Below are 21,444 nucleotides of genomic sequence, written 5' to 3' on the forward strand. Positions count from 1 at the left end.
ATGGCAAAATGGAGTGAGTCAACTAAGTCCATGCTAAGGGAACACTGCTGTCGCGAACCCAAAAAGTAGATTCAATACTTGCCAGTGGTTGAGTTTGCCTATAATGATTCCTACCAACAAAGCATTCAGATGACCCCTTTTCAAGCATTGTACGGACACGATGGTCAAAGTCCTTTAAACTTTTTGGATCCAACCTTGAGGGTTGAAGCTTCAAAGCAAACATTGGAAGATATAGATGACCAAATGAAGTCAATAAGAGAGGACATCCAAGCTACCAAGGATAGACATAAGGCATACATGGATTTGAAATGTTAAGATAGATCCTTTACTGAAGGAGATATGTCTTCATTTGCGTACGCCCAAAGAAGAGTTTCCTATCCTTGGGTGAATGCAAAAAGCTAAGTCCAAGGTATTGTGGACCCTACAAGATTCTCAAGTGTCTAGGACCTCATGCTTATAGACTTCAACTCCTCGAGAACCTAAAGGTTCATAATGTATTCCATATCAGTCTATTGAAGAAGTATGTACCTAACCCTAGTCATGTGCTTGATGATCAACAAGTTGTAATGCCTAGCCAAGGAGTCCTTGAGCTACGGTCTAACAGGATCTTAGATGTTAGGGAGAGACAATTAAGATCCAAAACCTTAAGAGAATATCTCCTCCAATGGAAAGATTATCCCGAGGAGGATGCCACTTGGATGGATGAAAGTACTCTCAACCAACAATACCCCTAGTTCTTCTCGAGATGAAGACATCTCGATTCCTCTAAGGGGGAGAGAATGTAATATTTCTGCACGAAATATTAAAGAACCTTGATCACTACACGCCCCGCACAAAAACTGTGCTAAGTCATCTCCCGCAACATAATAATGTCAGTGGCTAAATCCTTACCCTGTGTGCGCGATAATAAACCCCAACCTCGTTGTGCAAATAAAGCCGAGGCAAAAACCCACAAGCTACATGAGAACACCCTTTACGGGAAGGCCAAATGGATAATGGTTCGGATTAAGGCAAAAAATCTTATTGTTTACTCCCCCCCAGCCAATGCATGGTGGGGGAGAGGAGTGTGAGAGGGAGGGTGAGTAGTCCATGAGTGGTGTCGGGAAGCATGAGGGGGGGGGGGCATGCACACAAGCCACGTGTGTGGCTACCTCTCCCCCCCTATCCTATATGAACCCCCCTCCCCTTGAGCTTGGAAGAAGGAGAGTGTCTTGCTGTCTAAGGGAGTTGATGCCATGCTGCAGCCCACCAAATCGCCACCCTACTACACCGCAGTCCGCTATGCTGCCACCCTCAACACCACGATTACCATTATCATCTCATCTCCTTCAATTCCTTGCCTTCATCCCTCCTTTCCAATCATTTCTCCCCTCATCACGTTCTAACACATAAGCTTTTGGAAGCTTCTTTAGAAGCTTCTTAAGATAAGCTTCCATAAGCCTTGTTGTTGTCAAGATTGTGGGAGAGAAGGAAGGAGTCTCACTTGTAGCTTTCTTGCTTGCACAATGGGGGAAGACACACAAGGGTGGAGGCTGAAAACAGTTTTCCTCTTCTTAGTTGTGTAAGCCAAAAGAACTCTCGTACAAAGAAATAGAAGAACCCTAAATATGGGTCTCAAACCAAACTCAACTAACTAAGGTGGCATACTAACTGAGCCACGAACTAGAGTAGATAAGGATAGCTATCATGTAGCTATTATTCATGGGCGGTGTACCAACCGCATCTGCAACTAACACGTCGGTGACATAAATGCACAACGGTCACCCTGGCATATCACAAGTGGAGCTCGATATCTCAACACTCCCCCTCGAGCTCAATCCTAATTTCTGCACACCAAGCAGGTCTCTGAACTTGCGCAGCTTCTCTGCGCCCAATGCCTTCGTAAATATGTCAGCTACCTGATTCTCTGTGCTGACATAAACTAGATCAATAAGACCTAGTAAAACCCTCTCCCGCACATAGTGATAATGCACCTCAATGTGCTTTGTTCTAGCATGATAGACTGGGTTATTTGCCAAGTGTATACTACTCATGTTGTCACAATAAATGACAACTGGCCCATCTGTAGGCTCATGCATATCATAAAGTAGCTTATGCAACCAAGCTACCTCACATGCCGCCATTGCTGCACCCCTGTACTCAGCCTCTGTGCTGGACAAGGCAACTGTAGGCTGTTTCTTGCTGCTCCAAGTGACTGTAGCACTCCCAAAAGAGAACACATATCCACTGGTAGATCTTCTATCAGAAATACTACCAGCCCAATCAGCATCAGTGTATCCATGCAGCTGTATCTAAACCCCAGTCTCATAAAATAGTCCATACTGCAATGTGGACTTCACATACCTGAGTATGCGTCTAGCCGCATCCAAATGTGGTTTCCTTGGAGCCTGCATAAACTGACTTACGAATCCAACAGCATAGCTCAAATCTGGCCTGGTAATAATCATATAAATCAAGCTTCCTACTATGCGTCTATACATAGTAGGGTCTTCCAGAAGCTCACCTGCATCTGCGCTCAGCTTCACATTCTGCTCCAAAGGAACTGAAATAGGCTTACAGCCTGTCATCCCATATTTGGACAGCATGTCCAATCCATACTGCCTCTACAAGAGCTGTATCCCACTTGGTGATCTAATCACCTCAATGCCCAAGAAATAACGCAGCTCTTCCAAATCCTTCATCTCAAACTTTTGCTTCAATAGCATTTTCACATGAAGGATATCTTCATCACTGTCACCTGTCATAATCAAATCATCAACATAAATGGCAAGCAGCATAATACCTTTCTCTGTTTTTCTCACATAAAGTGAGAAATCTGCCTTGGAAATCTGAAAGCCAATAGTGACAAGATACTGTCCTATCTTGTCAGACCATGCTCTAAGTGCTTGCTTCAAGCCATACAAGGCTTTCTTCAACCTGCAAACAAACTCAGGATGAACAGCATGCACATATCCTGGTGGCTGCTCCATATAGACCTCTTCTTGCAAATCACCATGCAAGAAGGCATTCTTGACATCCATCTTATGTAAAGACCATCCCTTTGATGCAGCCATAGCAATGAGTGCTCTAACGGTTGCCATCCTTGCAACCGGACTGAATGTTTCTTCATAGTCAATGCCATATGTTTGTGCATACCCCTTCACTACTAATCTTGCCTTATATCTGTTCACAGAACCATCTGCATTGTGCTTCACCTTATAAACCCACTTACAGCCAATTGCATTCTTACCTTTAGGCAAAGGTACTAATTCCCATGTAGCATTTGCTTCCAAGGCATCCATTTCTTCATCCATGGATTTCTCCCATTTTTCTTTTCCCATGGCTTGCTCAAAACAAGTGGGTTCTGGTTCCTGTATCACTTTGACCATATATGCATAGTGAATGGCTGTAAATCCATCATATTTCAGCCTATCCACAGGATACCTAACTCTCGTTGACTTGCGCAAAGTAGATTCACTCCTAGGTGCTCTCAAAACATCCCTGGTCTTCCTTACTCTAGGTGTAACAATAGAAGGAATACCCAACTCATCATCAATGCTCTGTTCGGAGCCACTAGATTCACCATCCACATAAGAGTGACCTGCATTCACATCAAACATGGGCTGATCAACCTTCTCTTTTCCTTTTCGTGATACTTGCATACCACTATCTACATTGCTTTGAGAAGATTCTCCTGATCTCAATCTACCTATCCATGGTGAAGAATGTGAACCACTGCTAGAGGACGCTCCAGGTCCACTAATATTTTGTGACTGCTGCTGTGAATTCTGTGCAGCATTACCATTTTGTGCATCTACATCATCAATCACATTTACTGGTTTATACCAGCTACTCATCTCATCAAAAACAACATCTCTGCTCACTATAAACTTACGAGTAGAAGGGTTATAGCATCTATACCCTTTTTGCTACAGAGAGTAACCAATAAAGATGCACTTCTCAGCTTTTGGATCCAACTTGGATCTCAACTCATATGGCACATGTACATAGGCAATGCAACCAAAAATTTTCAAATGAGAAATATCTGGTTTCCTACCAGTATACCTCTCCTCTGGAGTCATTCCATGTATTGCTGCAGTGGGAGTCCTGTTCATTATGTAGACTACTGTAGCAACTGCTTCAGCCCAATAAAAATCTGGCAAGTCTTTTTCATTGAGCATGGCACGAGATACCTCTCCAATATGCCTGTTTTTCCTTTGTGCAATTCCATTTTGTTGTGGGGTATGACTGCATGAATATTGCTACTTTATGCCATGCTCCTGCAGGAACCTTGCAAACTCATTTGAGAGGTACTCTCCCCCTCCATCTGACCTTAGGCATTTTATCTACAGGCCTATTTCTTTTTCAACCATAGCTTTAAGAGTTTTGAAATGCCCAAAAACTTCACTTTTCTTTTTCATAAAATACACCCAAACTTTTCTGCTATAGTCATCAATAAAAGTGACAAAATAATGACAGCCTCCAAGAGATGCAGCTTTAGTAGTCCACACATCAGAGTGGATTAATTCCAATGGCTTCTCACTCTCTTGAACATGTCTAGGAAATGGTTTCCTTGCCTGTTTTCCAAACTGACAGGCTTCACATACCTTATGCATTTCTGCAACCTTGAATTCGGGCAATCCTGCAACAATATTTTGGGCCTGCATTGATTTAAGTCGTTGTACATTAACATGACCAATGCGTTTATGCCAGATATCAATATCTGCAACTACACCGGTCCCATGTGCAAACATTGCTGCACTCAATTCAGACATGTCTGCATCTAATGTAAACATTCTGCCCTTCTTATTTCCTTTTGCTATCAAGTGACCTTTATTTTTCATATCCTCAACAAAGCATCCATGAGGATTAAATCTGACCTGCAAGCCCTGCTCAACCATTTGACCAACAGAAACCAGATTCTTGGTGATATTTGGGACATGAAATACATCGGACAGGTATTTCTTTTTCCCATCCTGCATAGACAAGGGAATTTTTCCAATCTGCACAATAGGATGTGCAGTATCATCACCAGTCTCCACAAATCCTGGTTTTTCCATTTTCCTTGCATCCTCCATCCATTCTGCATGACCTGTCATGTAGTTTGATGCACCTGAGTCAACATACCATACATCATTGCTTTCTTATGTACTTGTCACAGAATTGTTTATGTGCTGCACCATGAACAAATGCTCATTTTTGTCATCACCCTGTCTACTAGAAGATGCATAATTCCCTTGTTGCAGTTTTCCATTCATGATGTCATTCTGCTTTTTATAGCAGTCTTTAGCCATATGACCCATTTTACCACAGTAGTAGCATTCAACATTAATGTTTGCATTTTGGCCTCTTTGCCATCCACCACGACCTCTTTGGCTCCCCCTGCCTCTAGAGTTACCACGTCCTCCTCCATAGGACTGGTTTTCTTGAGTTTGCTGTATATTCTGATTTCTACCACGGCCTCAAAATCGGCCTCCTCTACCTCTGCCTCTACCTCTTCCAGCATTTGAGTAGAAGACAGCTTCTTTTGAAGTTCCTCTTGAAGAAGATGCACCACCATTTCTCTGCTCCTCAGAAATTAGAAGAGCAATCAACTCCTCAAAATCAGGAAATCTTTCACGGACGGAAATGGATGTCCAAAACTGCGCATAATCCTTTCCTAGACCATTCAAGGTCACAGAAACTAAATCATCATCTTCCACTGGTGACCCAATGGAAGCAAGTGCATCTGCAATCTTCTTTACCTTCATGTGGTAGTCATTGATGCTCATATTTTCTCTTTGCACATTATGCAACTCTTGCTTGAGCTGCATTTTCCTGGCTTGAGTATTTGTGCTATACATCTTTGACAGAGTATCCCATGCCTCCTTTGGCGTACTTGCATCCTGAATATGCACAATCATAGAGTCAGAAATGCTGATAGACAGCTAGTACATAACTTTCCTGGCTCTCTCATGCCATGCTTTGAATGCCTGCATTTGCTGTTGATTGGGAACATCAGGAAGAACTGGTTCTTCTTCATTTCCTGCAACAAATTCCCCATATCCTTTTCCCATAAGGAAATTCGTCATTCTAAACTTCCATGCCTGGAAGTTGTTCTTGTCAATCTTTTCAGTTACAATCTGTGAAAGAGAATCAAACGCCATTACAGAACACTGTGAAAAATTCTGTCACTGCAAAAACTCAGCTTCACCCTCACAAGGGCAAATCTACAAAACTGGCGAAAGTGGTATTTGACCACAAGTCACTTCCTAGTGACGATTTTGCATAAATAGGAACCAAGGATGATTCTGAAACTCCCAATGTCTCTGCGCACAAGCATACGATGCAATTTCTACAGTAACTTTTCACCGACCTGTAGAACAATGGCTGCACAGCATAAAACTGAGCCTTTTCCTGAGTGCATGTAGAAAACTTTCGTCTGCAAAACAGGCCCCGTAATGGCCTCAAATAAAAAAAACAAGGTCGCCTAGGGCTAAAGCCCTATCCCGCAGCATATATTGCCCTCTTGCTTCACCGCGAAGGGCGTCTCAACCTGAGACAATGCACTCCTGCAATTTTCGGCTGTGCTACCTGCAGAGATCTGCTCCCAAAACAGAAAATGAAAGCAACACTGCTCCTCTTACCAGACCACCGCGAGCTTGGCTTGCTTTCTTGAGCTCCTTACCACGAACAAGGCTCTGATATCATGTCAAGATTGTGGGAGAGAAGGAAGGAGTCTCACTTGTAGCTTTCTTGCTTGCACAATGGGGGAAGACACACAAGGGTGGAGGCTGAAAACAATTTTCCTCTTCTTAGTTGTGTATGCCAAAAGAACTCTCGTACAAAGAAATAGAAGAACCCTAAATATGGGTCTCAAACCAAACTCAACTAACTAAGGTGGCATACTAACTGAGCCATGAACTAGAGTAGATAAGGATAGCTATCATGTAGCTATTATTCATGGGCGGTGTACCAACCGCATCTGCAACTAACACGTCGGTGAAATAAATGCACAACGGTCACCCTAGCATATCACAAGTGGAGCTCGATATCTCAACAGTTGTAACGTGTCCACTAGTATCATCTAGGACACGTCTTAGCAGTTCATCAGAAAGGATGTCTAGAAAGCTCCGCCCAGTACTCCCATGGAATGTTATGGGGTTTGCGATCTAGGGATTTCTGCGTCTGCCACATAGCGGAAGTATTCCAACCATTCCCACTTAGGATCGACCTGAATTAGGGTTTTCCTGATTGGTCATTTCCTAACAGCAACTAGCGTCGAACCCAAGCGAACTACTTTACGCATAAACGCTAGGTCTGAAGCGGATGCACGCTGCATTTGGTTCAAGGAGAATGGGAAATGAGAGGGATGCAAAGCTCAACCTCTCTGTCATAAGGCATAGTCCCATTCCATTTCCCTAAAGTGTAAATCGGGTTTAATCATAACTCTAGGTCAACGCTTTTGTTGTTCGTGTCCTTTGACGATCATCCCGTTGTTCCTCGTGATTTGAGAACAGTTCACGGCCAATCGGGACCACCCATCCATAGGACAGACCTATGGCCCATCCTCTACACTTTCCTCGGGTTGTTTTAGTTATTTAGTTCCCTAACACATTAGTTGGATAGGTAACAGCCAGCTTCTTTAATTAACCCGTTAGGCACTGGTTCCTTCACGTAATCTTATCACTTGACATAGAAAAACAATATCAGACAAGTTCCTTATTAATAGGTCATCATATTTATCTTTGAAATACAAAGAGTCCAACCCGTAGGCTTATCCAGAATCCGCCCAAAGGCTATCCAGCAATCCACAGGGATCACTAAACCAAGATTCCACTGGGAGACTAGTATGCGGGCCTCGAGATCCAATCCCAAGTCACGTTAGCCTCTTGTGTAGGACCCGAAAGGCAAGGGATTTATGGCCAAAGCCCCCCCTAGCACCCAAGCGTTCTCCTGCTTCAAGTAGCGCTCAATGGAGACACCTCTTGCGGCGGGTTTGCTCCACTTTCCCGGCACGGTCAACAACCCCCTTGTTAGGGTCAGGCAGGCAGTCGGGGGTAACTGAAGCTGCCTCTCCCTTCAGGCCTTCAACCTGAAGTATAGATATCTATTTATCTTTTAATTCATTGATCAAACAAAGCCAAACAACGCTCTAAAATCTATAGCAAGCACAAACATTTCCACTTATTGTTTTTATTGTTGGCAAACTGCTAAGGAATGAATCCTTCCTTTTGAATGCATCCAACACTCGATCCGGGATGACTTGCAACTTGGAAAGATCCCCTATATCCTAGGTTAGGGTGTACCCTATTAACCCAACTTGGTCAAACCTTAAGTTCATTGGGTACTTCAGTTTATCGGCTAGTCTTTAGTTTCCAATCAATCTTCTTTACTCAAGAAAGGTCACTAAATTAGAATGATTATACATCCTCTTGCAAGATAACTTGCGTAAGGACATGCCAACTTCATTGTGAGAATTTGGCCATTCTCTTGTGATCTAATCACAAGATCATATGACTCTGCACTTGCTGCGCGAGTGTCACGTCAAACTATGAGACAAAGGAGTCACGAAACAATCTGTTTGAGGTTACTAGGTTGGTGTCGTTAGACCTAGGGTTTCCAAGTTTCATCTTGTAAGATTCTTAGGGACAAACCCTAGCTCACTTTCCAATTACATTTTTAACTATCCCCACATTCAGAGAATATGGGCAAGTATTTAAGGTATAGGCATTTCTTGGAATTTAACTTATTCCGAACGAGTACTCCGCGACTTAGGTGTTTTAGGTTTTATGCCAATTTGGTTAGCTCTAGAAGATAATTTCGAGATTACTTCCACATGATTCGTTGACTATGCGTAAATTTATTTTTCAATCCTAAACTTTATCGATTTGAGGTTAGGTTAATTCCAAATAATCTTCCTACACTTTGCGAACAAAATTCATGCTAAACAAGCAACCTTTTACTTGATAATTTATGCTGTTGACAAACAATATTTTCCTAGAGTTTATGCATTGTAAGAATCATTTCATGCTTGCACTTTCCATGATGATTCATTGCAAAGAGGATATGGATTAATAGTACGAGATGCAGTTTATACTTCTAGGCTTAATCGAAGTATACAATTTCAATGGATAATAATCTAATCTTATAATTGATTTCAATGCATAAGCTATTTGCTAGAAATTCTTTTATAATTTCTTAATTTTCATGTTTCATTTAAAAGTATTGATGACTAAGTTCCTTCGTCGTGAACAACTAAGATGAAAATATATCATATTTCTAATAATTAACCTTGCATGTTTGAATTACGACAATATCAAATAAAAATTAAGAAGGAAAACCTGGGATTGGGGTGAAATATCCATGTGGATGCCCGGAGATGACCCTCGCGTGGATGTGCCTTGAACTTTCTTAGGAGGCATCGCAATTGTAGTTTTTCGGACGTGGAAGCAACTTTACAACTCCTCCTTGGAATTCCACCATCGCTCTCTTGCATCGCCTGTCGAAAGTAGTTTTTGGAAGGCTCCCTCCTTGAAGTTGGGGATTCAAAAGGGTGTTTCAGAATCTTTTATGACTAAGACCCATTGAAGCCATGGGAAAGGCTTAATGGCCTTTTAATGACTCGTTCAAATGAGGAATGAAAGGGGATGGAAAAGACACAAGGTGCGGGAGAGAACTCCAAGGGAATATAGTAACTGTAAAGGTTATAAGTAAGGTCAAATGACCCTTAGTTCAAACTTGGAGGAAAGGGGTTTCAAATACGCCACAAGGGGAGGGGCTAGGGAAGGTTTAAACACGGAGGTAAGAGGGGTGGTTCCAAAGCCAAGGGAGAGGGGTTTAAGGGATTAACACGGGGGGGTGTGGTTTCAGAATGCCCAAGGAAAGGGTTTAAGGGTTAATACACAGGGGTGTGGTTCCAGGGAAAAGGGGGCTTAAGGATTTATAAAATAAGGGGGGGGTGAAACGAAAGGGTTTCAAGCCCATAAGAAAGGGGCTTAAGGGGATTTTAAAACCCGAGGGCAGGGGGGGTGTGGTTCCAAAAGGCATAAGAAGGGGGCCTTGGGAGATTTTGGGACACGAGGGTGAAAAGGGGCTTCTCTAGCCTTTAGAAACTCCCTCCCAGGAAGCTTCTAGACCTTCACACGTGGCCAAATGGTGCATGGCGGCGACCAACAGCTGGCGCGTGGACTGATGGCCCTCCTCCAGACAGAGTGGCGACTAGATGGCCCTCCCATTGCCTGCACGGCAGCCCAGCCCTCGTCCACAGTACTCTTGCAAGGCAGCAGCGGTGTTGGCTTTACCCTTCTCTCTCTCCTTCAATGTTCAGAATGGCTGCCCTCCGTCAATCATTTCTCCTCACGTATCTTAGCTCCTCCCGTCCCTTAGCCTGTGGCCCCCCCTCAATTAGATAAGGGAGGGGATAAGGTCCTCCTCACCCTTGCATGTCTATTGGCATGGCCATGAGGCTGAGCAAGCTCTAGCGAGGAGCTTGCTGGCCTTCTATTTCCTTCTCCCCTTCCAGCACGACCGTCGCCGACGGTGAGAATAAGAGAAAAAAAAATTCCCATTAACCTTAATAGGAGGTTCATGTGTGCATTTTCGTATTTGATATATTACATTCTCTCCCCCTTAGAGGAGTCAAGATGTCCTCATCTCGAGATAAAGTGGGGATATTGATGGTTGAGAGGGCCTTCATCTACCCAAGTGGCATCCTCTTCGGGATAATCCTTCCACTGGACGAGGCATTCTCTCAGGGTTCTAGATCTTAATTGTCTCTCCCTAACATCTAAGATCCTATAAGGCCTTAGTTCAAGGACTCCTTGAGTAGGCATTACAACTTGTTGTTCATCAAGTACATGGTTAGGATTAGGTACATATTTCTGCAATAGGCTGATGTGGAATAGATTATGAACCTTTAGGATCTCAGGGAGTTGCAGTTTATAGGCATTAGGTCCTAGGCATTTGAGGATATTGTACGGTCCACAATACCTTGGACTTAGCTTCTTGCAATCTCCTAAGGATAGGGAACTCTTTTTAGGGCGTACGCGAATGAAGAGCATGTCTCCTTCTTCGAAGACTCTATCTTGACGCTTCAAATCTACGTATGCCTTCTGTCTATCCTTGGCCACTTGGATATCCTATCTTATTGACTTTATTTGGTCATCCATCTCTTCTAACATCTGCCTTGAAGCTTCAACCCTTAAGGTTGGATCTGAGAAGTTTAGGGAACTTCGATAGTCATGACCATATAATGCTTGGAAAGGGGTCATCTGAATGCTTTGTTGGTAAGAAGAATTGTAGGCAAATTCAACCTAAGGCAAATATTGAATCCACCTCTTCGGCTCACGACAGTAATATGCCCTTAGCATATCCTCCATGACTTGATTTACTCACTCTATTTGGCCATCCGTTCGGAGATGGTAAGCGGTGCTAAAACAGAGTTGAGTCCCAATAGCTTCAAAGATAGCTCTCCAGAAGTGTGACGTGAAGAGAGAATCACGATCACTAATGATTCTTCTGGGTAACCCATGTATCTTGAATATCTCCTTTATAAAAAATCTTGCAATGTCTGAGCCTTTATAGTTTGTCTTTACTGGAATAAGGTGTGCAACCTTAGTAAGAATGTCAACCACAACCATGATGGAGTTTTATCCTCCTTGGACTTGGGGTAGGCCTACAACAAAATCCATGATGCTGATGAATTCGCATTTCATTTGGGGAATGTCAAGCGGTTGCAGTCTCCCTGGCATCTTGACATGTCAGGCTTTAACACGTGACAACACCTAAAAACATGCCATTTATTGCAACAATTTTTTGGCAAATTTGTATATATGTGACACCCTACTACCATCTTTTTACACTAATTTAGTACAGATGCGGTGTTGGTAGTTGCTGTCTTTGGAGGCCGTATTCTTGCAGTCTAGTCAGGAGATGTTGGTATAAGGAAGTTCTTGTACAAGAGGAAGGTGGAGTTTTAGACAAATCTGATAGGTTTACTTAGTGAATCTCAGCTATGAGTGTTTAAAATTTTCCTGTAGGGATTATTATCACTTAGAGGAGATAGGACCTTGTTATAAATTAGGAGTTTTCAGGGGAATTTTAGACTTGGCAAGGTCTTGACAGGTTGATAGGATATCTTAGTATTAATCTAAGGGATGGGGGATCTCACTAGTTATGCTACCTCCTACCTTCTAAGGATTAAATTCTTTATGAAAATACACAACATCATGATTGTGATTATTGTCTACAGTAATACTGCAGTGATGATCAAAGGGTGATCATTAGATAATTGGTGATTATTATGGAGATTTCTTTGGGGAGGTGTTGAATATCAGACTCAAGATAATAGACTCTTGGCAAGGACGAAGTAATCCAAAGGGGACTTACCAGCAAAAGGAAGACTGGATGTACCACCTACATACATGGAGCCTGTAAGAAGCACAATCTTGGACAAGGTTATGGAGGAATCTTCTGGTGAATTAATGCCAAAAAAAGATTTCCATGTTTGATGTTCATTATTCCAAAATGTGTTAAAGGTTATAAGGACACACTATGTCATATGTGCATTCATCCTTGTGTGGTGCCAAAGGGTGCCAAAGAAAATTTTGCAACATCAATCCAAGATATGCAGTGGTTAGGAGTAGGGCAGATTTCTACTTGGAAACGACTTGATGATCATGATCTATCTACGATTGATTACCAAGTATTATGGTCCTCATCAACTAACACTCTTATACAACACATGGGGTGGTCTCTTCATATTTCAATGATCCTTCTTTTGCTTTTAAAAAAAATACATCACCACCATGGACTACACCTTGTCATAAGTATATCCAAAAGAAGTTAAACACCATGATGTACAGGGTGGTAGGGGGATGGAGAATTCAAGTAACAAACTCGTCACTGACATAGATGGATTTGGTAACTACCACTTAGAAGTGCAAGGCCCATTAGGATCAAAGCATGAAAGAAGAAATGTCTTAAATCTTTACATCCTTGTTAGTGGGGACTACTCCAAGGTGAAGAGGATACATGGTTATGGGTGGATTTAAGAAGGTCAAAAGAAATGGTTTAAAGAGCTATCTATCGAACTGTTAGAACAAAACAAAATCAATGCATCTACACTTATGGATAAGATTCTTGCCTTGGCGCAACCCCCTTCTTTCTGTTCGCCCTGGATCCTCTGTCTCTCGCATTTGCAAATTGGGCCTCCTTTCATGGTGAGCTTGGCCTCTGCCCCCCTTTCATGCAGTGGGTCTCCATCTCCCACTCTGGGTCCGCCATCCGCCCATGAGCCTATTATGTGGTTCGCTTCGCTCCCCCCCCGTCACTGATCACAACATTTTTACCATTTTTTTTGCTGCATTTAGCCCTCTACTACATAATAAAGGATTTTAGGATTGTATCCATCCAATCCAACCTCTTCTTCTCTGGCATTATAGTTTCTCTGTCTCGGCAGATTACACGTGGGTAATGGTCTAACGTAACTGCTCAAAGTATAGCCTTCCCATGGGTCATTGCCTCTATCTATCTGCTTGGTGATTCCTTGAGGCACAAAACACGCCTCTGATGGTATGCTCTTCGTCAAGGCCTAGACGCACTTGCTGGGATGATTCCATGATCAAACAATCTTTGTGGTAGTGCTAATTTATAGAAAGGAGCTTCTTTTAGTGAAAGTTTCATATACGTGCCATTACAAGCTTTGAGTGGCTATTGAGGGTCACAAGCAGTGTGATATAACTTAATCTGTAATGGGTTCCAGAAATTGTCACTGAAATCGCCAAAAAGAGACTTTGAATCTAAGAGAGAGAAAGAAAGACCAATCCTCTTTTCCTTCTCTCCGTCGGGACGTAATAATACCTGCTACTCCAGGAAGAGAGATATTCGTCAATGTCTTTAGTGATATTAGAGAGGAGATACCTTGGAATGACTCATACTTGATGGTTCTACATCATGCTAGATCCCGGAGTGCTCATCTCCTCTCTATCATCAATGAAGACGTAGGAGAGGCTTTCTCTTGCCGGAGTAGGAGGTGCTACGAATGAGGTTGTGGAACAAATTATAAAGAGAGGAAACGTTCTCTTGCTGTGTGCCATGGAGAAGAGAGGGAGGAGGTTTGCAAAACACTAACATAGCCAAGAAATTGATCAAAGAGAAAAAATGAGAAGCTATGGGGAAACTATGGGGAAGCAAAACAACATTCATGAACTCACAATCAAAACGACTGGCTAGAAGATAGACATTGGCTGGACTGCAGGAGGACACGGTGTCGAACTACTGCGCATTCGAGATGTGGAATCCACCAAAAAGGTTATGTTGAACATGGATCATTTAACAAGGCACTTGCTTTTTATCATCACATGTAATTAGAGGGTGTCTGTCTAGATGTTGTCAGCCATTGGACATGGGTTTTAACTATATTACAGTCAGCAAATAAGACTTTTACATATGGAATAAGTGGATCTTTTTGGTATTAAGTGAAGGGTACTAAAGGTTCATACTGTTTTGGAACTTGTTTGACATGCTGAGACGGAGGCTCGGGCTAATGGAAACTCATGATATATAATTGCATGGGCAATTTGACAAGGCCGGTGCAGGACCAGCCGCTTTATTAAGCGAAAGGGGATTGTGAATGGTAAGAAAAACAAAAAGGCTATTTTGGGGGGAAAAAGCGGATTCGAAAGGCAGGAAAGATTCTGTAATTCAGGAGAGAACGGAAAAAGCATTGGGGAGGATCGACTGTGGAGGAAGGAACGACGCTAAAGAAAATTACATATGGAAGTTGTTGGGATGCATACTTGTGATGTCCTTCTTCACCTGCTTTGTGTGAGGTCTTCATTCGAGAATCAATGCTTCACGTATAATGTCTGCTATTCGTGAGCACTGAGTTAGAAAGCCAACTACAATACGCTTCGAGTTCAATCGTCTTAATGTAAAAGGACACGAAGGACAAGGAAGGTGACGAGAGGCTGTAACGATGAAGCATCGACAAGAGAGGTTAAATATCGACGAAGAAATTGCAAAGCTGAGGACAAGAAGGATGAAGAGCTGAGGACGAGAGGGATGAAGGCTTCCACAAACACAGTTATGAAGACGTGAAGACGACGGACTGGGGGACTTCGTGCTGTTTTTGGTGAGGTTTATCCAGATCCAGTTCGAGTAATTGCTATAGAGAGACCACATCAGGTTCTGGGTGAAAGGAACCAACTGCTTCGTGACAGCAACCCTCCCGCGGCAGGAAATGAACATGAAACCAAGGTAGAAGCGTGCAAAATCTATGCACATGGCTGAGCCATTAATCTCAAAAACTGAAAAGAAACCATAAATCTTCCACTTAATAATGAACAAACTCTTTATCTTCATCATCTTCATCCATATCTTCAACCATTATACAAGAACAAAAGGGAAAAGAGGTATTTCTGCGCAAAAGACAAAAGAGAGAGGAGAGAGAACAACTTTTTGCACCACCAAAAAGAGAATGTGCGATTGGACAAAAGAGAGAAGGGAAAGAGGCACATAACCATTCGTGCACTCCACTCCACCTCTTCCCCAAAAAGCACACCCCTTCGTATTTTATTATTTCTTTGAAACTTTGATACATTTGATATTATAAGGCCTTTGGCCCTTAATTTTGAGTATTCCTACCCTTCACCAATGCATGCACGTAACACTTTTGTGTATACCATTTATTTATTATGAATGTGGATGTGGATGTGGACGTGGATGTGGATGTGGCCCCCTCATGTAAGTGTGTATTTTAGTGATTTTGTAACAATGTAGTATTATTCTCTTGACAAAAAATGAAAATATGATGCATGCTTGGATTCTTTTGTGCCTTGTTTTTATGCTTCTTCGGGTGTCATCATATTCCTCCCACACTGAAATGTGAAGCGTCCTCGCGAACCTTGCCAAAGAAGAACCACTGTCTATCACAAATTAACTTCCAAAATTGTTAGTTAAAACAACTTCAATCATAAGGCCTAGCCATGGTAGGGTATGGGACTCCAAATCCATGACCACCAGAGTAAGGGAACTCCTGCCTCAAATACTCCCACACTGAAAATATTTACTAGTCTTCAAAGGATAGGGTTTTGTCTTCAACAAGGGATCACAATCACAACTTTCTCCATCCCAATAGGGAAAAGAAATAATGATTTCCTTCATCATGTAGCTCAAAGGGTATCTCATCAAAATGAAGCTATCATTTGTGTATTGAAAAAGAGGAGAGCATGAGAATATGCCCTTGGATTTTCTATAGGATATGTTCCTAGGGTAATTGGTGTAAGCTTGATTTAAAAGGTCAATGTGTTTGTATTGTATGTTCATAATGATTAAAGAAGAAGGGAAAAACAAGAGGGGGAATAGACAATCATTAATGTGGGTAAGGAGGTAGATAGAAAACTTTGCTGAGTAGTGAGGCCAATGAGGGAATCATGTAGCAAAGAGGTTGGACTCTAGAGCCTAGAAAAAACCATTTTTATTGTATGTTCTTAATGTTTTTGTGTTTTTTAGATGTTAATATCATAATTTTAAAAAATGTTTTTTTTAAAAAAAATTTGTTCAAAGGAAAACTTATCTGTTGTTTGTAATATCAGTTGCCACATGAGATAAAGTAAGGGGAATAAAAAATGAAAGGAATGCAATTGGTAAAGGAGGATAAGAGTAGGGGGAGGAAAGTAGGTGAATGAAAGGGGGAAATGAGGGATGGGCAAACCCATCTTTTACTTCGGTAGTTTTCCACCTGGACATTGAAGTGAAGGGGTGTAGGTGGGCCTTAGGGTCTTGAAAGAAAGGGATATAGAGGTAGATAGAGGGAGGAGAGAGAAATGCCCTGTTGCATGGTGCCTCGATCTTGTGGTCCAAAGGGGTTCTTTGGATCATCTTCTCCTCTGGCAAGTATATGTTTGCCTACTTGCTTGCTCTTCCTTCCCTTTATAGGGGCCCTTCCCTTCGCCTACTACACCTTGTACCCCCACTCTCTCATCCTCTTTGTGCTATCTCTTGCAAGTAATAGAGGAGGGTATGACTTCAATCGGCCTTTCTTCTGCTGCTCCCAACCAAATTGTCAAGAAGGGAGACCTCTATGTAACAACATTGTTGTGGATGCGTAGGATAATACACTTCTCTTCATCTTTTTCTGCTTCGCCTTATTCTCTTGTTCACAAGAAGCTGCCATAGGCGACGTAGGTGCGCCTGAAGTTCTGTTTCTGGAAGGTGGGGATGATGCCATAGGTGACCAACACCAGTGCCCCCAGCACGAAGAACACCTAGATGTCGTTCTCCCTCCGCCATTTCCAGATCATCCAACCCCATGTGATCTCGCAAACGCTCACGGCCACGAATAGGAACAGTGACAGTAGGGCATTCGAAGATGTGTACTCCATCTCTGTCTGTCTCTCACTCCCTTTTGGTGTCTCAAAACAAACACACACACACACTCTCTCTATATCGCTCCCCTTTAGATCTAGATAGGAGATTTGATGGATTTATTAGAATGTGAAGCTCCTTGCCGAGTCTCTACAGGAAGGCCAAATACGACTACTTGAGAAAAGTCTCTTGCTTGAGGTCGATGCCATCCTTCCAAGAGGGGGAGCAATGGCCAATGAACTCTGTAAGAAGTACCAATTGGAGAAATAATCAATGGTGGATTGTGGGGCAACGCCTTCTACTGCATCGGCACACCCAGTGTGCTGAGCCTCAACCAATGGCGGCAAGGAAGAGAGAGGGACGACCGCCTATGACGCCTGTTCTCCACCTCGAGGCCAACAAGCGGCCATCAGCGACCTTGATTTCTGCGTCTTTTGTTGTTTCCTCTCTCTCTCTCTATCTGTGTCCACCTCTTCTCCTCTGAGACGAGCGTGGCTATGGCGGCGGGGCGGCTATGGCGGACGGGATGATAGACCTTTGTCTGAAAGTTCACTTTAGGAGGCTTGAAAGGGTAGTCGGGAGGGAAATGGATCATGACGAAGAAGACACCACCTGCGTAGGGGCTATCGGCAGGGCCCATGATGGTGGCTTGCCATTGGAACAGGTCCTCGCCGACAGGCCTAGTGCTGCAGGATGTGGGGGGGTCCCTCTGCAAGTCTTGAAGCTCCTTCTATATGCGCTTCGACGCCATCTCTCTCTCTCTTGTGCCAATAAACAACCTCTCTTTGCCTCCGCCAATAACAACGAGGGTATTTCCTGCTAGGGTTAAGGGCATTCTTTCTCTCTCCCTCACTCGCTCTCTCAAGCTCTCCCTAGATCTAGATCTCCTCCTCCTGCTTATGTAGTCTCTCGCTAAGAACCTCCTCCTCCTGTCCAAACTATTACTACCATCCCTAGACAATGATCTCCTCCTCTTCCTGTCCAAGCCATTCCTGCGGTCCCTCGACAAGGATCTCCTCCTCCTCCTGTCCAAGCCATCCCTGCGGTCCCTCGACAAGGATCTCCTCCTCCTGTCCAAACTGCTCCTGTGGTCCCTGGACGATGACCTCTTCCGGTCAAGCCGATCCTCCCCACATCCACGGCGTTTGAGAGCATCTCTTGACTTTGAATGCCTACGTTTTGGTTCAGCGCGGTTGTCTCGTGTATGTCATGATTCAGGTTGCCTTGCTCTTTCAACCCCACTTCCAACATCTACAGAATGCTTCGATTCCCACACAGGTTCCCTGGACTTTGATCGCCTACTTTGAAACCCCTTTCTTGATCTTCATTGCAAGGGACCATGAAAGAAAAATCATATTCTCGGAGACAACATGAATTTTGTGGGTAGGTTCACAGCAGAAGATAACTATTCAATTGTGGCTATCGAAATATGCAGAGAAACATTGCATTCTTGCAGATTGCATCACCATCTTTATCTATTTTCCTTATTCTTTCTGATGTTGCTTCTTCTTCTTCTTCATGCTACTATCTATAGAATCTCTCAGCAATTGTAGTTGTTGAGATCAGCTTCTTCCCCGGCTGCGCACCAAAATGACAGCAACCCTCCCACGGCAGGAAATGAACATGAAACCAAGGTAGAAGCGTGCAAAATCTATGCACATGGCTGAGCCATTAATCTCAAAAACTGAAAAGAAACCATAAATCTTCCACTTAATAATGAACAAAATCTTTATCTTCATCATCTTCATCCATATCTTCAACCATTATACAAGAACAAAAGGGAAAAGAGGTATTTCTGCACAAAAGACAAAAGAGAGAGGAGAGAGAACAACTTTTTGCACCACCAAAAAGAGAATGTGCGATTGGACAAAAGAGAGAAGGGAAAGAGGCACATAACCATTCGTGCACTCCACTCCACCTCTTCCCCAAAAAGCACACCCCTTCGTATTTTATTATTTCTTTGAAACTTTGATACATTTGATATTATAAGGCCTTTGGCCCTTAATTTTGAGTATTCCTACCCTTCACCAATGCATGCACGTAACACTTTTGTGTATACCATTTATTTATTATGAATGTGGATGTGGATGTGGATGTGGATGTGGCCCCCTCATGTAAGTGTGTATTTTAGTGATTTTGTAACAATGTAGTATTATTCTCTTGACAAAAAATGAAAATATGATGCATGCTTGGATTCTTTTGTGCCTTGTTTTTATGCTTCTTCGGGTGTCATCACTTCGTAGGAGAAAGGTCACTTCGGCGGTGATCGAGACTCGAGACTCAAGTCTCGCCTTAGCTGCTATCTCATCATCATCTCACCGCACCAAGAAGAGCATGGAAAACCCCGACAATACCTCATCGTCCCGCCGATGCTGCATTTGTAGATAAGAAAACGCCGGAAAGACCTCAGGGACGACAGCTTTCTACCACGTTCTATCATCTGTGGTGCCCTTTCAACACCCTTACCTAATGAATGTCGTCTAGCAGCTATATGCCTTTCTGAGCACTGTTTCCGGTGTGGAGATCGGAGCAAGAAGCTTTCACATTCTGGTGAGCAATTCACTCATGTTCCATGTCTTCTTCAAACATTTCTGGCTCTTTGGGATCACAAAGTCAACAATCACAGTAGTGCTGATTGTTAGAAGAGGATAAAGAGGGAACAGCTCAAGAAAAGAATCTGGAAGATCAGATGTTAGAAAGCTGAAAGTGGGAGAAGAACTTTTTGGCGAACAGCTAGCTTTACAGAAGGGCCAATGTATATATCTGTTAGAAGGGCTGGAACTACTAAAGTCATATGAAGTCAAGATCTCTTATCCAGCTTCGATACCAGCCAAGTTCGCAATTGAACTTTTGAAACAAGGTTCCTTTCCAGCAATCAGAGGAGGAAGGAGACTCTTGAATACTGAGAGATTGATGTTCAGAGCAGATGAGAGCCCAGCTGCTGCTGAGGACAATGAAGGGACTACATCAGCTCATGTGCTAATTACAATAGATGCAGAGGGGGGGTAATTGCAAGGCCATACACAAAAGATCATGACACTGTCATCTATAATATCTTGTGTGAGGAGGTTAGACTTGGTATCCCACTTACAATTGAAATCAATACAACAGTGCAGTAATATCCTTCTCCAAAGGGTATGGACACAACAATGCTCACAGGCAAAGACACACTAAAGCTAAGGCTGTGAAGTTTAAAATAGTGGTGAAGAAGGTCACTGAAGTCTTCCCTAAAGACCTCTTTATAAAGAGACTGCCAAGAGGTGTAGAAGAATTCATTAAGACCCAATAGAAATGTGTGTAGGCAGCATGGATGCAACTCAGAGTGAAACAGGCTGAAACTGTTGTCAATTGTGAGTATTTGAAATCTTGCTTCTCATAAGCTTGGACTCTAAAAAGAGCTTGTATACATGGCATGGGTCAATTGCATGGATCACATGTGGATTTATTATGGTATTACTCTATGCTCACAATGAAAACTTGGCAGTAATACAATCGTTATTTGTCATCATATTTGTCTTGATTATTTGCTTCGCTTAATCTTCCATCTTGGACTTTCTCAAGAACTTCTGTAGTTGCGACATTGTTTTTGAAACCCTTCGACAACGGTCTTCAAAGATGCGACAACGACCCGCGGGATTTACAAGTACATGCCTAAACTGTTTATCTAAAATAAATGATATAGTATAAGTAAATGTTCAGTTTAGTTTTTTTAGAAAATGCTTTGAAACTTTTTTTCCTATGCTGAATGGTTTTTTGCATTTATATGGACATGTTTTCATTTATTAAAAATAGAAAGTTGTCGAAAATGCTCAAAAATGACTTAAAATGACACATATACATTTTTATAAAATGGGTGATTGTAAGTTTATAAGTTCTGATATTTTTTCCAAAACTTTTTATGACTTTAATAATTTATTGAAAATTTTTCAGATTTTTTAAATATTATTTAGTCTATTTAAAAATTCAAAAATAGTTACCTTTAAAGCAAAATAGCAGTTTTCATTTACAAGAAATGTGTTATCTATCAATAAAAATATGGATCTTTACATGAAAAACTGAAAAGACAATTGTTGATTGCTGATGAAGTTTTGTAAGCTTTAAAACGAAAAGAAACAA

The sequence above is a fragment of the Lygodium microphyllum genome, chromosome 5, assembly GCF_053477565.2.
Source record: "Lygodium microphyllum isolate KBCC chromosome 5, Lygodium_microphyllum_v1.1.10, whole genome shotgun sequence".
Classification (NCBI taxonomy): Eukaryota; Viridiplantae; Streptophyta; class Polypodiopsida; order Schizaeales; family Lygodiaceae; genus Lygodium; species Lygodium microphyllum.